The sequence below is a fragment of the Ambystoma mexicanum genome, chromosome 9 (genome assembly GCF_040938575.1).
Source record: "Ambystoma mexicanum isolate Mex_15411 chromosome 9, UKY_AmexF1_1, whole genome shotgun sequence".
NCBI classification, from domain to species: Eukaryota; Metazoa; Chordata; class Amphibia; order Caudata; family Ambystomatidae; genus Ambystoma; species Ambystoma mexicanum.
The window spans coordinates 801278965-801291765 of NC_090931.1; the positions used below are offsets into that span (position 1 = coordinate 801278965).

At 45.4% G+C, this 12801-nt stretch overlaps 1 protein-coding gene across 2 annotated transcripts in view; it reads right to left on the bottom strand.

The window, feature by feature from the left end:
- Positions 1-12801, bottom strand: part of CALCRL (calcitonin receptor like receptor) — a 310549-nt gene that overhangs the window by 233682 nt on the left and 64066 nt on the right. The window lies entirely within an intron of this gene.

Here is a 12801-nt window from a genome sequence, read left to right on the forward strand (position 1 = left end):
TGATGCATTGTTACTGCGCCTTACAAGTGACAGGACTTGTTCTGCGGCATCACTAAACTGTGCTGCCCATTTATGATGCGTGCTTACCCAGTGCCCTTGGCAGGGTGAAACCCAGAGCGCTCAGCTAAGCTGTGGTGTATTCTTAGTTGCAAACCCCTGATGTTAATGTTAACTGATATTTATACCGCGCACTATCACCACCTTAGTGGTCCCCTGGCGCTCTGGCAGCTCTGAAAAAGGGAAGGGGGGTTGAGTTAGTGGGAGTAAGGTGGAAAAGTGCAAGAGAGCAGTGATGTGCTGTTGGCAGCTTCAGTCCGGTGGGTCCATTGGCTGGGCTTGAGGTGTTTTACAGTCGGTAGTCATCGTGTTCTGTTGTGCAAGTCTATGTGTGGTTTGTCTTGTTGTTGCAGTGTAGTGCAGTTTGTGCGGATTGCTGTGCTGTAGGTTTGTGGTTGTGTTTGGTTAGAGTTTGAGAGGTGTATGCAGAGGGGTGAAGTTTTAGTGGATCGGTTAATTGGCATTGCTGTCCTTGCAATTATATCTAGGTGTAGTGCTTGCTATCATTCACCATTCCATCTGAGTGTGGCAATTGCTAATCGTCAATATCCTATCTAGATGTGACGCAGGCTAAAGTTAAGCATTCCATCTAAGTGTAGCACATACTAACATTCACATTTCTATCTAGGTGCGACGCAGTCTACAGTTCAGCAATTCCATCTAAGTCAATCTAAGTGTGCAAACCCCTGATGCAGAAATATACAGGAGACATGGATCTTGGTTTCCTATTTTTAGGGTATAACGTGGTAAGATGTTTGAGGATGATGTATTCTGGAATTCCTACTGAATAGGAATGTGACTGGGCTGCTGGCATAGGGCTAGCCCCCCAGACAAGTGGATGCAACTTACAGATTCGACTGCAACCACGCGGCCTGACACTTGTATCCTTCGGAAGATGATACACACAGGAGCATTCGGCTGGGTAATTTTACTTAACCCCTTAAGTGCTAGGCTATTATGCAAGTCTATGCAAAAAGGACCAGCATACTCGTCCTTGGCACTTATGTAAAACTATACTGCGGAACAGTGAAAACTAAAGTGCCGTTTAGATAGCTGCCCTTTCTGAAGCATTATCAAGCTATATTATTCATTCAGCTATTCGCCTTGTCGTGCAACTGCCTTTAGCTCTCCTATTACTCCTGCACTTCGCTCTGATTCTCTGCTTTCTTTTGATCTTAATCTTCTTTTTCATTTTCTTTGCTTTGAAAAGAAAGTCCTGTTTGGACTTGCTCCTTCTTATCTTTGCTCTCCTGTACCTTTCTATACTCCCTCTCATTCTCTTCGCTCCCAATCTCTTTTCCTTCTTTCTGTTCCTAAGCCACGATTTCATTCCTTTTCCCTCCGTGCTTCCACTGATACTATTCCGCTACCAACCCGGGCCTCTTCATCCTATCATGTTTTTCGTTCTCAACTAAAAATTCATCTCTCTCTCTCTCTCTCTCTCTCTCTCTCTCTCTCTCCTTTGCTTCTGATTAATCAATCCCAACCTCATCAGTTTTCATTTTGTCCATTGTAATTTAGCTTTGTTAAAGCGCTTTGGCGAAAGCGCTCTATAAATTCAATAAAATACAAATACTTTGAGGGAAGAGTTACAAGTGGGTTTTTAGCACTGTGTGCTATCACATGACGAGAAGAGACTGGCAGCAGCCAAGTTCCACTCCCAGGTCTGTACTGAAAGCAGAAACCTGAGAGACTCAATCCAGCCCTGGGGAGCTATGGTGCTCGCATAATTTCCTGGAAACTCATTCCTTCCCTACGTGATATCTTTCAGAGACTGAGAAGCCCGGCAAGCCTTAGTTTGCGGGACATCTTTCAGAGACTGGGAAGCCCGCCAAGCCATAGTTTGTGGGGCGCCGCACTGTTTTGCTCCCTTGTCAGTTCTGGGTGAAAGGAGCTTCAGCTCTCTAAGATGGTGCTTATAAGGTAGAGTAGGTAAAAAGGCGGAATTATGCATGACAGGTAGTCCTATAATGTATTTATTCATCTGTTTAGGTTTTTTATACACTGGCCCGGCTTTAGCGGCAGCAGTGCCCTGTGCGAATTGGCGCACCCCACCCTGTGCACCCCTGGTCAACAGGGGGACAGGTGGTGGGCAGGATGTTCCACATTTTTGTTTGCTACTGCCCTTCTCTGGCACCTTGCAGTGGGTTAATCACTGGAATAGGACGCTCTTGCTAATGCATGAGCGGCCTATTCCAATGCAAACCGCGTCGCTCCCGTGTCAGAGCGGAGGGCAGAGAGGCATCCTGAGGGACTTCTCCAGTGGGGTGGGTTTCCTGGTGTCCTGCGGCGGCAGACAATGAGTGTGCAGCAGAGACCCCTTCCTCGAGGGTGGTGAGAAACAGTATTATGCTTCCGCTGGGTAGGAAGTGCTATGGTTGGATTAGTGAAGAGCATTAGCAGGGGGAGTCTCCTACAGAAGTAAATGCTAAAACGCAGGGGCCCATGGAGAAATCAGGGGAACATAGGAGGGTAGATATCCAGCAGTGAAGGATCATATGAAGGAAGGCCTTCTGTAGAGAGTACCACTTTCAGTTCTTTTCTAAATGGAGATGGCGTTCCTGGTGTGCTATTTCAGGGTGCAGGTTGCACTGGGCCAGGGGACCCGCCACCCTGAAGCTGGTTCTTCCTTTATGTTTATGTTTGTACGTGTACCTGAAGGAGTGTGATGTTTGCAGTTTGTCGGCTCTCAAAGGGATAAAATGGTTCAGTTTCTTCACCAGGTATCTGGGCCTCTTTACCCCAATGGCTCGGTGAAGGTACGGGGCAGCTTGAGTTTGATCCTCTGTTCTGAGTAATTCATTGAATGATTTTCCGTCTTGGGAGATGCAGGCCCACCTTTTCTAGCACTGGATCATTCTTGCTACCCTGTTATGGACTAGGTGTAGGTGCCAGAGGGAGGATTTGGGAATATACACCTAAGGGCCATTCCAATAGTACAGACTTGGCAGGCCAACTGCTTGGATGGCCACAGTTTTGTGTTGAAGTCTGAATATGGGAGGATTTTGCACAGTTTCTGAAGCTGGCAGTGTGTACCCATCACTGTAGAGTTAATGTGTTTGTCAAACGTGAGCTCTGCATTGACACTGACTCCCAGGTTCATGGATCATTATGCATCATGTTAATAAGTTCAGCGACTAATGCAAACATTTTGACAGAAGGTTTAACAGCTTTCCCTTACCTAAGGGGTTTGCGACCTGCGGTTATCCAAATGTTTTGGACTACAACTCCCATGATCCCTTAACATTGACTATGCTGGCTAGGACTGGTGGGATTTGTAATCCAAAACATCTGGAGAGCCAAAGGTTGCAGACCCCTGCCTTACCTGGAACATTACTGTGCATTCTACCAAAATATCCGAATGTGATGGGAGTGGTGGATGCAATTTTGGTGGTAAGCTTTAGAAAGGTTCGGTGCTATCTAGGGGCATTTAAAGGAGGAGGAGGTGGATGGAGGATATCACATGACCAACATGCTGGTCTTGGAAGCAAGACCAAGCAGAGCAACAGAGGTTTGAATCCCAGAGCTGCGCTTAGAAACCAAACTCGGGTATTAAGCATGTCATAAAAAATAAATAAATAAAAACATTAAAATAAATAAATCCATAAAAAGGGTAGTATTACTCAACCTAAAAGATCCCTCCTCTTAACTCGTTCTGCAGGGGATTGTGGAAAGGCTCCAGTTCACAAGAAGCAATAACATCAACCAACATGGAGGCTGGGTGGCAAGAAGGCCAACCCCTGGCATATGTTAAGTTCACCACCCAAATGTTCTGACGTTAAGCTGAAGAGGGGTGCAGTGTTCCAGTGGTGGTGTGGCATATGGTGGATCATATATCCTCATACCACTGCAAAACTCCTGTGGCTCTGTCATTCCCCAAAACGTATTTCATCTGGGGGCAGGAGAAACCCCACAGGAGCCCATATTGTGTCCTCGGATTAAGACTTATTAGAAAGGGGATGTTGCACCCTTTCCCTGCAAATCTGTCTAAGGTTTAATTGCATTGATCATGCAGGTTTGTGGCCTACCTATAATGTCACATGAAGAGTCGCCTTCTGCCGTAAACTCTATTTCTACACTGAAAAATCTTCTGCAAATCAAACGTAACAGTCGTCATGGAAAAATGGCCACTTTCTATTCCGGTGGATTGGTGAACAAATTATTAGTAAAAAGCAAGTAGCAGAATAAAAAAACAAACCAACGACAGTATGAGGCTTCGCCGCAACTGAGAACCCCCCTCCCTCCATGCACTGTTCACTTATACCCAAAACAGCACATGCATTTCAATGGAGGGGAGGTCCAGAGAGGGCAAGGAATCATACTGAAACAATGTTACAAGCAGAGAACAAAGTTACACTATACAAGTCTTTGTTTGATACAAGCTGCGTTCTTACATGTTAAGACAGTGTTACCAGTGAGAACAGCATAACGTGATACATTTAGTTGAGCTGAATACACTCCTCAAAGTTTCACACATGTTCTGAGGCAGGTAAGCACGCTTTCAATATGAGGACTTCAAAAGCCGCTGTCTAAAACATACTTACATATGCCAAAAGGGAAACACGACAGAAGCGAGAGATTTGAAGGCGTGCCTAACTACACACCAGGCGAAGAACCTTCATCACAAAGACATGCGCAGTAAAGCATAAAGCTTCACCTTGCAGAAGCAAGAAACAAGTGTTTAAACATGGCAGGTGGCAGTGCCTTCTCATTATTACAATGCAGCAATAAGGCCTCAGTGAGGTGGGGATTGGGGGGGACTAAGCAAGTATTTTCCCATCGAGAAGGGGGTTCGGCAGGGGTGTGTGTTAGTCCCCTTGCTATTTTCCCTCTATATTGAACATTTTTTTGGGGGAACTTGTCGTAGACCTCCATGTTCCCCCCAGGCTTGGCCTGGACAGGGTACCCGCTCTGTTCTTTGCGGACGATGCAGTGATCCTGTCGACTACACCAATGGGCCCTAACAAAAATGTTGCTGTATTCATGACGAAGTGCAAGTGCCTCAAGTTGGAGATCAACAGTGATAAAACAAAGGCAATGGCCTTCAGGCATAGACGGGCTAGGAGGGTCCAGCTGAGTATTGAGTGTGAAGCTAAGACTCTGGAACAAGTTGCTATGTATGACTACCTCGGTATTCGGTTCTCAGAGAGCTTCCAATGGCTGAATCAGCACTGTAGGGCTGCAGCGACATTGGATAAATAATGTGGGGGTGTGTTCAAATTCTTTAGCATCCATGGTAGAGGGGCAATATCGCCTGTCCTGGAACTTTATTGAGCACAGGCTCTTCCGGCAGCTCTGTATGAGGCAGAGTTGTGGGGTCACCCAAGGGCTCCATCCCTCGATGTCTCAGAGAATGATTTTCTTAGGGCGATCCTGATGCAAACTAGGTGGGGGCCCTGAGATAGCCTTCAGATGGAGTGCAATTGGCCCGCTATTGTATGGATCCTGGTGATAAAACCAGTGTTGTACTTAGTCAGGATCTGGCCAAATGAACATCTAGCACCCTACCATCATGATCCAACTAATTTCACACTCATTTTAACTCTGGGGAGGATAGTTCCCTTCCCTGGTTTATGCTTGTCCACCTAGAGCTCCATAAACTGGGTTTGATCGTGCTATGGGAGAGACCCCAGAGCATAACACCAGGATACAAGATGGTGGTGAAGCGAGCTTATCAGGAAATGGTGCTAAAGCAGATGAAGCAGGATTGCATGGTTCTGAGTACAGGATGAATGTATTTGTCACATAAATGGTCACGTGGTTTTGAGGAGTATCTCGACAATGTCAGCCCAGCATATGCCCGCTCATTGTACATACAGCTGCACACTAACACCTTGAAGGTAGCTTCTTGCACTGCTGGATGGAATGAGTGGAACAGTACGAAATTGATAGCTTGTGGGGCGGCCAACGAATCGATTATGCACTTTGTGCTGTTTTGCAGTAGATTTAGTGGACTTAGACGTTGTTACTTGGTACCGTTGTTCAAACTCAGGAATGTGCAGTGGTCTCAAGAAGCCATGGAACTTTTCTTAAATGCAGAGGACCCGGTTGCAGTGCTTGCGGTACTTAAATGTATATACTGAGCCTGGCTACTAAGATCAAAGTAGTCAGAATCCTGTTACTTGAATGTTCTAGGAGACTGTTATGCTCACCTGGTCTCTGCGGAGGTGTTGGGGCACAGTTGCAGCCCGCCCAGGGGTGAGGTCGCTGGGGTCCGACTTCACCCTCTGCGCTTATGTGGTAACTGGTGGTAATACGTGATGCTGCTCGGGACAGCTCCTGCGTGGAGAATAGGGGATGTGAGTGTGCCAGCTCGTGCGCCTGATCCCCTTCCAGACCCCTTCTCCCAAACTGTGGTACCCGTGGGATGGCCTGTCCCTGGAAAGCTCACTTGTTGATTAGTTTTGGCGAGCACTCCGTCCTGCTGCTTCTGGCAGGGGAGCTTGTATGATCTGGACCGAGTTCCTTCACTGGTCCTTTGAACGTGGTAGTCCAATCCTGCTACAACTAAGCCACTATACTCCAGGTAAGTGTTCCTGTTTGCCTTTGTCTTTCCATGTCTGTTTTTGTTGTTTTGTAAAGTTTGTTGTCTTGTATTGCTGTCAGTTCATCTTTTGATGTTTGCTCTTTTGCTTTCTTCCCTTGCAGGTGATGTTGCCGGCCCGGCAGAAGCTGCGGAGCTCGAGGCGACAGCCGGAGGGAATGAGGAATAAAGCTGCAGCTATACCATAGCTGGTGAGTTGTTAACTAGGGGGCGCACACGGTTTTGTTCTAACCTTGTCTTTCTTCTTCTTCACAGGGCCCGAGTTCGAGGATGCAGAGTGTGGTGCTGCTGTGTCGGGATCAAGATCACTGGATGTCAGGAGATAAGTCTGCAGATGAAGCGATGAAGCACCTGTTTCCTGGAGGTGAGTATGCAGGAGAACGCATGGTTTCAAAGGTAAGTAAACTGACCCAAGCGGCAGTGAGCGTCACGTTGCACGCGAGTGCACAGTAACACGATGCACCAGCCTTAAGGATGGAGCAGCTTATATAGCTGAGCTTCGGAAGTCACGCCCACCAGGTTCAGCCTGTCTGCCACACCCTGCCACACCCAAGGAGTCAGCACATGAAGACCAGGCCTAGGGAGCCACATCTGATGAGTCAGCACATGAGGATGTTCTCTGGAATAAAGCCTTTCAGCTCCTGGAAAGGTCTTGTAAAATAAAATCACTCCTGCACTGAAATAAAGTAAAAGCACTCTTGCACTGAAATAAAGTGTTCCTGCTCACATCTCTAGATGAGGCTGACGTCAAAGGCACCAGGACTGAGTCCAACCAGGGCCCCTGTGTTTATAGGTCCCAAAGGGACATAAGTGAGTCAAGTGATCCATTGCCCCCATCACTAGATGGTGTGGTTTTTGTGTTCTGGGACCTGTGGCCATGACAGAGACATGATCAACGCCTAGTACATAGGTTCTGAGCTGACTTATGATATTTTGCCAATAGATTCTTTTATCCTTTAGTAAATAGATATATTATGTTGCAGTATGCAAAACTGATGAACTTTTATGGATTTTGATGAATGTTTGGGAAATAGAATTGTGATTGGTGAAGTTGGATTGTGAAATGCATTGTTTAATGCTTTTATGGCTCCAACTGCCGATAAAAGTTCTGTTTGATCACAATGCAGTGGTATGCTCGGCGAGTATATACAATTTTCAACTCCAGACTTTTCCCACACTGTGAAGGCAATACCATTCTCCAATCCCAGATTTCTCTGGTTAAAAAAGTAAGGGAACCGCTGATGAAGTAGGGGAAAGGGCCCTGGTTAAAGGGATGCACCCTGAGCCCCGATTTAACAGCACCTCAAAGGATCCAGGTTGAAATTGCACAAACCTTCAGACTGTGGGCTGTTACATGCTTGTCACTCCAGCTAGTACCTGAGACCAAATGGTGAAAAGAGGTACGCTAACAGCCCAAGTAAATGTTCTTGAAACAAGACTGGTAACAGACATTCAGAGAATCAAAAGAATTCTACACGAAGTTGATTTGGGGAGAGCGCATCCAGACCTCCGATGAGGGACGAACTTGGATCAAAAACTTAGTTTTGAAAAATCTGTGGATCCACTGAGCGACTTAGAAAAAACACTACTAGACCCAAGATCATCGGATCAGGATCAAGTCGATCAAAGAAAGGGTGATGACCAACCTAACAGCAATGAGTCCTCCTTTTAGGATCGTGATTATTGATAATATAAAGTTGTTCAATATGATAATAGTGCAAATAGTAATTTCCTACGGTTTAAAAGAATACCAAAGACACATTGTTCACTTCAAACCTAAAAGTGTAATTGCTGTGCTCTCCTTACAAATTCCAGCAAGCCCCTAGGCTACTGGTATCAGTGCGGAGCGGTCACTCATTACGAATATGCACTTTAGAAATGCTCTACTATGACATAGCACATACACAACCCTGAAGCTGCCGAAAGCTCCGAGGTCAGAGGGGGGGAGAAGTGGCAAGAGGTCAGGGGTGGGAGAATGAGTAGCAGAAAAGAGGAGAGGGAAGGGGGGCGCCTGATGGCTGATTAAAACAATATGAGAACGTCCTCTGCTATTGGCTGCGAGTAACAGATATCTAAGACAAGGTGGTGAAATCTACATAGATTATATGCTTGCCTGTGTTTATTTCGAAACCAGTAGTGGTTTCAAAATCCATCATAAGCAAGGATGACATCACACTTTTGATAACATTTCCACAATTCACAGGAATGGCATAGCTAGCAACCAACTTGAAGACTAGAATAGCAACATGGTCAAATACAATCACTGGCCCAGTAAACAATTACTTTAAATATTGAAAACAAAGCAGGTGTGTAGCCCTCTCTATGCAATGGCTGTCCACTGCTGCACTCACTTTGACGATTGTATTGAGGAAAGTTAACTAACGTAAGTGAGTGTTGGGAGGTAGTTCACTTTTCTGAGTTGAGTTTTGAATTGTAGTGGGTTGAATTTTGTTTGCATTAATGAAATTGTTTATTTGACCTGAGCATTTGTACATTAACTTCGGCATTCCCAATGTTTGCAGATGTCACTTTTTTGTCGCTCCCGAGTGTTGATAGTGACCTTAACAATGCCTTTCCCGGTGTTTGCACACTATCCTTTTATAGGTAGCAGCGTTCAATCCTCTTTTTTTGTTGTTGATTTAAAACTTTTTGTACTGTAAGGAAAATAACATACAACCATACAAAGAAGAAACCCCAATGCCATACCAGGGGAGCATAAAACAGATCAGGAGAATCACATATTGGGGTACAGCAAGAAGGGGTCAGGGGCCATTGAAAAATATATCAATTGATTTACTTTTTTCTTTGTTACTGTGAGTGTGTATGAGTGTTGCTGTGTGCATGTGATCTCCACTATTGTTGTTCTGTGTGTGTTTGGCATTGCTGAGTGTGTGACTGTGTGCTCATGTGTGTGTGTATTTCTTTGTTGTATGTGTGCTTGCCAATGCTACTGTTGAATAAGTGTGTGCGTGTGTGCTCCACTGTTATTGCTCAGTGTGTGTGTATTTGCCAATGCTGTGTGTGTGTGTGTGTCTGTGTGTATGTGTGTCTTTTTTGGTGTGTTTGTCATTTCTGTTTATGAGAGAGAGAGATAGAGAGAGTGTGTGTGTGTTTGAGAGAGAGACAGAGGCACTAGGTATGCCTGCTAGTATATATTTGGAATTCTACACAATCCGTATCCCATGTGTTATTGATTAATGAGATCTGTCCTTATTAATAAGTCAGTACATTTTGTAGGCGACTTATGTTCCACTGTGTGTTTTGGTGTGATGTTTGCCAAGTGCACTGCAAATCACATAGAGCCCTCTGAACGCGTATATGGCCTGAGAAAGATCAACGGTATGTGCCCCCCTTTCATTCGCGGCGTTCGGAAGTGGCTGCATCCGCAGATGGCGTCATGCGCATCACCATTCAATAAATAAATAAAGAAAGAAGCCTGCCGCAGGTTGGAACGTCCACTCGCCACAAATGAGCATAGCTCTGTGCTATTTGCAAAATGGCAAGGAAATTGATACAGAGATCTTCCTTAGACAATGGTCATGAAATGATCAAATGGCAAAAGTCCTTATTATGAGTTTGGCGATTCAGTACATTATCATTTTTTGGCGCTAACACAATTACTGATTATTTTACCGCACCACTGGATTTCCAAACTTGGAGGTGAACTGGAGGATTTACCCCCAGCATACAACTGGAGGTAAAACCTACACTTTATCTAAAAAATCTGTGGATTTATTGCAGCAGAATTAACGCTTGTGGTAAATCTATAAAAAATCACCACGAAGTCCAATGGATTCAAAAAATGGAGATCGAGATTGCCTTACCACCACTGATATCTGGCAACCAAGTGACAGTAACAGCAGTGCTTTAAGTGGGATGCTAAATGGAGGGGAGGCTCTCGCTAGGGGGTGTGGCCGAAGTATGTGTGCACTTAGGCCACACCCCTGACAAGAACCCCCCATCGCCCAAGGTGGGGCAAGGCTGTTGAAATTAGGGGAGCTGCGGCACACTGGCGCACTGGCATTATTACCTAGTGTGCCCAGGAAAAGGAGGGGCTGGGTGCACCAACAGTGTGACACCAGTGCGCCCCCGCTCCGAGATGCACCAGGCAGCCCTTTCATTCAAGGAGCCATGTGGTTTAAAACCACATGCTCTTTGAGTGAAAGGGTTGTCTGCTACATGATGTCTATGAACTCAAACAGAAGGAGGGCTGGAGAGCCCGGCTCTCCTATTGTTTCGGAGTAAAGAGAGTCATCAGGCAGCATGAAGTCTCTTTAAACATGTGGTTAAAGGGCTTTCATGCTGCATGGTGACTCTATACTCTGAAACAATAGCAGAGTGGGGCCCTCCTCCTGTTCCTGAGTACAGAGTCATTAGGCAGCCGTGTAGCCAAAGCCACGGTTACAGGGACTGTCTGCAGGTGTCAGTACTTCGGTTTAGAACAATCCGAAGTGCCACACCCGCAGGCAGCCTGTTTTACCATGTAACGCTTCAACTACACAGGCTGCCTGAGGTATCAGCGTGGCAGGGGCTAGTCAGGAGTGGGCCCCGGCTCGTGAGCCCTTTCTAGAGAATGCCGGGGCTTGGACCCAGCTAGCCCAGCCCACGTAAAGCCCTTGTAAACAGTAAATGAGTTTGATGGGAATTGCACAGAAAAACCACAGAATTACGGCCATTCTGGTATAGAGGTCCAATTACCAGCAAATGGCAGATGGGACTTGACTGCTCCAACTGCATTGTGTTTCTGCTACTCTGTGCCAGTAGCTTTAATTAACAACATAGAGCAAACGAGGCCAGCATACCTCCCTAGGTTTTCATCCTATGAGATTGTTGCATGTGTATGTATGCTTAAGGGCGTGCTGGGGACAATGTTTCCTGACGTGCATGTATGTCAATAGGGCAGGAGCATCTGGTAGTGAAAGATGATTGGCCAAATAACAAATTACTCACGAAGGAATCAGCAGGATGACATCACGTTCAGCTTCTTCAGTCGCTACAATGACGGACACTGAAACAATGAAGTTGCCCTCTTTGCCTGGATGTTTATCTAGAACACTCATTTTCCAAGCGGAGAGCACGTGGCACTAGTTGGGTTTCTCCAATATCTTCCAATCTGTAGAATGTTCTAATCCACAAAGGAGTATACGTACTTTTAAGGAGGAGAATATTGTACCCTAGGTCTTGGGGTACAATACATTAAAGCAGGGGTGTTGCTAGGTCTGGAAAAGATCCGGGGCTACGCTAATGTCGGGACTGTCGGGACTGGGGGCTAGCTAGCCTTTTGGTTGTAGCCCCTGAGCTTCCATCTGGTGCTACAACCAAAAGACCCGGGGCTATAGCCCCATCAACCCCCCTCCCCCACAGAAGCCTCTGCATTAAAGTCACTCCTTTTCATCTTTATTAAATGAGAAAAATGTCAGAAGCCACATTCTGCAAGGAACCAAATGTACAAGACACCTTATCACAAATGCGTACATAAACAATTCAAATTGTATTTATTTCCTGTTTCAACAAGTGGACGGAGTGAAACACGTTTGCCTCAAATTTGTTTTGCTATATAGAAACAGAAATAATCAATAGTATTAGCACATGGAGATCGTTATTAACCTGCTCCCAGCCAATTAGAATGTTTAGAGTGCAGTCAATAACTACTGATATTGACTGCATTGTCTTCAAAAGCAAACAGGGAAACAGCAATGCGATTTTTACCTAGATTTCTTCCAACAAACCTTATCCTCTTTGCTGCAACATGCTATTTAACACATAAACGAAAAAGCTAAAACATGAGGAAATGCTTTGATTTTTTTTTATAGAGAAACCATTTACTTTTGCACGATACCTGATGCATGCTGATGTTAAACCTGTCCCTGTTCAACCAAGTTTGCAATTAAAATGCTTACATTATGAAGGCAACCTTGTTATCTCAATACAACAACATAACAATAATTTAATTTACTAAATCAGCTTGTGTGCTTTACTCACTAATAAAAGTTACATCTTTTTACTTCACCACCAAAACTTAAAAACATGTATTGTTACGACCTCTATATGCTTACAGCCCAGACCTTGGGAGGGAGGGGTCATAGACCTTGGGAGGGGTCACTATCGCTTGGGATAGTGACGCTTCCCTAACTTCAGGCCCAAGGCGTATCCCACGATAATGACCCCGCCCAAAGTCTATGAGGCTGTATTATTCTTAT